Genomic DNA, 5,130 nt, shown 5'->3' with positions numbered 1-5,130 from the left:
GACTCCTTAAATATAATAATAGAATTCATTGAATAAGGAATGAGTTTTCTAATCACTAGGATTTGGGTTCAAGTCTTACCTGTGCCACATACTGACTGTGTGGCACGGTAAAAGTCACTTGATCTCTCAGTGCTTCCAGTCAACTTTCTTAGATGGATTTTCTTAATCTTTGGTAATCACAGACCCCTTTGACAGTCTGAAGAAGCCTATGGACACTTTCTTTGAATAAGTATTTTAATGCAGAATTGAAGGAAATGCTAAATTTTACTTAGTGGTTAAAGAAAATGAAGATAACATTTTTTTTTTTACCATCCAAGTTCACAGACCTTTTAAGATGTATCTATAGACCCCTAAGGACTACCCAAGCTAAGATCCTCTTCCCTAAGACTAAATGTTGCATATCTGTATTGGTTGAGGGACTTGACTTTCAGTGCTAAATTCACTATACCAATAAAATCACAGGTCTGTGTAAAAACAAAAACAAACAAAAAAAGATTACGTTTCAGTGGGTTTTGATTGGGTTTTTTCAGCATTTTCTCTACTCCCCCCCCCCCCCCGATATCTCTAGGTTTACATCAAAAGAGAAGAAAAAGATTGATTCTAGTTTAATAAAAAGGAGTCTGCACTAAATTCACCAGGACATAGAGTCCCAAGAGCCATCTAAGACTAACTCCCTGCAGGAATAATCTTGAAGTCCCACACAGGGACATTAGGTTCCTCCCAAGAAGGCACTAGAAGCATGGATTAATTTTTCAGTAACAGCAAGCTGGTCCCCAGCCCCCATTTCTCATCCACAAAAGAGCTGCCATCTGTTTTCTGAGCCAAGGTTTTCACAGACCTGTGGAATTCTTCCAAAGGTCTTGAACAGGATGATCCTAAGACATATTTTTCCTTCAGGACTGACCCACACTGTTAGCTAACATGTCAGTGGGATATTCTGAATAATACCAGTTCCATCTCATCTAGTTGTAGATAAAATCGCTACTGTGTAGGTGGGTCACAGAATGTTCTGAATCTTTCATCTTTCTGTCATTTTTGTGTTCACATTAACATTTGGGAGTCTTAAGGATATTCTGGTAATGTAGACTTTAATGTAATGTACATTTTTTTGCATGAGAAATTGAACAGAGAGGTTTATTTCTCATTTTCCTCCCAAGTCTAGTAAATTGTTGGAGCTTATATATATGCAAATAGATCTTAGAAATAATAGTTGTACTATTGTTTCTAGTGTTTCTGTTTAGCTGAATTATGGTCATTTGTTTTCAATCCTCTTCTACCTCTCTTTCTGTACCCTTATCTCCCCTCTATTATTTTCTTCCTCTACAATCTGCTGATCACTGTCCTTTGTGATCAAAGAGAATCAAAATGACATCATTATGTCGGGGCACAAGGTACAATACAACCAACTGTGACTGATCAGATCAATATGAACTCAAAAGGTTCTACCACTGGTTGGGCACAAATAAAAATGGTAAAATGGTATGGATGATGTCTTTTGACTTACACATGAATTGGATTTAAGTGAAGCAGAGTTGCATGAAGTCATTGGCCTCACTCTTCCAGAGCCATCTGAGTCCAGTGGTATGACAAAAGTCAAGATGACTGGTAATGACTTGGGATTCAGTAGATAACCTTGGTGTCTTCCTTGTCTAACCAAGCTCTAAGCACTCCACAGTTCCTGTTTCCCCCACCTGCATGGTCCATTAGAACAAATTTTTCACAACCTATTATTACACTGGAAAAATCTTCACATGCTTGGGGTAGACATTCCTCTAACTCACAAATGGGTTAGAAGCCCCTTAGTTGCCCTCAACCTGGTTTAGCCCATCTGCAAAACAGTTTACTACGTTGTGGCCACTGTGCATACTACAGCTTCTTGGACCCACAGGCAAGAGTTGGGTGGTAAGTGGACACCAAATGTGGAAAGCAGCCCTGAAAAAGAGCTTGACAGCCCTCACACCAGAGGTACTAGTCTTCTTTGAACACCCATATCATCCCTTCACAAACTACATTCTCATATTGCCCCCAGTTTCCCAATACCCACTCTGCAGTATCTACCCACTGATCAAAGTTTCCATTTGTTCAGCCCTCTGCTAGAAACAAAAATACTGGATAAACTAATTCACATTAAAACCTTAAGACATTTGCATCTTAAAAGAGAGTAACAGATGTTGGTGGTTAAAACTAAAGGAATGGAACCCAATATGGCAGTGCCCGTGTTTGGGTCATGGTCGTGGTGAGGACCAGCGGACTTGGAGCCAGGCTCCCCGCTCCTCTATCCTCTCCGGATCGTGCCCAACAGCCCGCGCCATGTCGAAACTCAACCGGGCCACGCGCTCCATTCGGAAGATCGAGGGCAGCGGAGTTATCCGGCCCAGCGTACGCGCGAGGGACAAGCGATGCCCGGACCCCCACTGGGACCCATCCTGGGCCAGCAAGGCCAGTTCTGTAAGGAGTTCAATGAGAAGATAAAGGACATCAAAGAGGGGCTCCCCCTGCCCACCAAGATCATCGTGAAGCCTGATAGGACTTTTGAGCTCAAGATTAATCAGCCTACAGTGTCCTACTTCCTGAAGGCAGCAGCTGGGATAGAAAAGGGGGCCAGGCGTACAGGACATGAGGTAGCTAGGCTGATCATCTTGAAGCATGTGTATTCGATAGCCCGAGTGAAGGCTCAGGACAAATCCTTCACTTTGCAGGATGTCCCCGTCTTTGGTTGTCCGTTCCATTATTGGTAGTGCCCGGTCGTTGGGCATCCAAGTGGTGAAGGACCTCAAGCACAGAGGAGCTAGCTGCCTTCCAGGAGGAGCATGCCCAGTTCCCGGCTTCCCAGGCCCTAGCAGAAGCTGAAGCTGCGGCAGAGGCAGCGACCAAGAAGTGAGGTGTTCTGCCCAGCCCTCTTCTGATCCCCCAGAGTCGTTGGCTATGTGCACCTGAGGGGCAGAGGGAGCCGATGGCTCCTATGACCCTGCTTTACTTTTTATGTATGTGTCAGTCTGTAATTTAAAGGGCTAAAGACCCCATAAATAACTGTATCATTTGTTTAAAAAAAAAACAAGCAAAAAAAACCACTAAAGGAATGAAGGATAGAATTTCAGTCAATATTCAAGGTCAGGTGGCATGACTGGTATGGAATACTGCAGGCAAGCAGGCAGAGGCAGATAATCAGACAATGAGCTTTTATTAAGTGCTTTCTGTGTGTAATACACTATGATAAGTGCTGGGGATACAGAGAAAGGCAAAAAGAAAGACAGTGTCTGCTCTCAAGGAACTTAAATTCTAGAGGGGGAAGACAATACCTAAAAGAAAGCTGAGAAAGGTTGGGAAGGGGAAGACATCCTTGTGGGGGTATAGTGACAAAGTCTGGTAGAGTGAAAAACACAGTCAGCAGATAAAAGAACCATGGCTGCTCTTTCTGTCCCCAAAATAGAGGTGCCAAAGTATTTGAAATGAGGATTGGGCAGTGGAGAAGAAGAGATATGATAGGTTTATTCAGACTGCAACATATTATATAAAAAGGCATTATAAAGTATGGTGTAAAAGATGCCATGAAACTTGTGGCGGTTAAGTGGGGAAAGGAGATAACCAATGGAAGACCTACGTTCTCCACTGGTGTACTCCCAATGTCAAGAGAAATTCAGAAAGTCCTCATGACCTTTCACCTTTGTGATAAATGTATAGGAGGATGTGGACGAGAATCCTTTAGAATAGGTAAGATTGGATAGGTTGATGTCTGTGTCATTGATAAGAAAAAGCAACTGAAGAGGTCACGGTTGCTGCCTTCAAAACTTTAAAGCTTTGCCAAATGGAAGAGGCATTAAACTGGTTTATCAGAACTAAAATCTATAAATAGAAGTTACAATGGAGCCTATTTTGAGTCAATTAGAGGAAAAATATCATAAGAATTTGTTTTCTAAAGAACAGACTGCCTCATGAGATAATGAGTTCCCCATTGTAGGCAAGAGCCAAGTTCCCCAACATGGCAATCAGAGGTCTGCTGTGTGGGAATAGCAACATCAAGGCAGTCATAAATGTATTTGTGAGTAACTTTTTGGGGGGTGAATATGCAGGATTGAGAGTTACCGGGGTTCTTCTAACAGTACCCAACTATCTAAAATGCCTATGTGAAAGGCCAGCCATGATTGTTTTATTTAAAAGGAAATCATCAAATTGGTCCAAGGGTCTGATAATATCTTGTTTAATAATGTAGGGAAGGCTGCAAAACAGGAAAGACCATTACACTGGAAGTCAGTAACACTTGGTTCTAATGTCAATTGCTTAACTTCCTTGGGTTCATTTCCTCACCTGTACAAGAAGGAAGACAGATTTAATGATCATTAGCCTGTAAGTTCCTCCCAAGGAAGGATTGTATCATTCTTTATACTTGTATCCCCAGCAACTAACACAACGTCTGGCACATAGTAAACATTCAATCAATCCTTGTTGGCTGATTGATTAATTGCTCACAGGACAATAGATTTAGAAATGTAAGGGATCTGAAAGAGCAGCTAGTCCAAAGCCCTTATTTTATAAGTGAGAAAATGGTTTATGGTCTCTCCCAGCTTTAGGCTCTGTGACTCAGCTCTTCTGTGTTCTCCAAAATGTGTTCTGTTAAATTAGCAAAGCAAGAAATAAATGCTGACATGATACATATTGGAAAGGGAGTCATTATTAAAAGGGAACTGAGAGAATTAAGCTACTTTCTACAAATAGAAGACAAATTGGAATAGATGTGCCCATGAATTTCAAATGCAGGGGGTTGTAATTTGTCAACTGAGCACTAAAGAAGATAAGCTAGAGGGAGGTCATTAATGTATTAAGAGTAACTTCAAGACTGATACCTGATTGTAATCCAATCTTTATTGTTTCTAAATCTAATTTGATATTGCCCCAAAGTAAAATCTATTTCCTAAACAGATGGGTCTTAAAGGAACCTGCCAATTAATCTTGAAGGGCAAATAGTTCTGGAGCTCCCACTGCAAAACATCTTATTTAAAATGAGATTTTGTTGTGATTATACTCAGAATAAAAGGGTAATGTTTTATACCAATATGCCAGTGTTTGCATTCTTCATTACCTTGAAGAATATTAAAACCCAAAGAGAAACCATATCAAATTAACAAAGTGGCC

General features: G+C 41.1%; 1 pseudogene; it reads left to right on the top strand.

Annotated features, from left to right (window-relative positions):
- Positions 1-2,310: 2,310 nt before the first annotated feature.
- On the top strand, positions 2,311-2,881 carry LOC122734693 (annotated as a pseudogene).
- Positions 2,882-5,130: the final 2,249 nt, after the last annotated feature.

This window comes from Dromiciops gliroides, chromosome 1, assembly GCF_019393635.1.
Source record: "Dromiciops gliroides isolate mDroGli1 chromosome 1, mDroGli1.pri, whole genome shotgun sequence".
NCBI classification, from domain to species: domain Eukaryota; kingdom Metazoa; phylum Chordata; class Mammalia; order Microbiotheria; family Microbiotheriidae; genus Dromiciops; species Dromiciops gliroides.
This window is presented reverse-complemented; position numbering and strand designations above follow the sequence as displayed.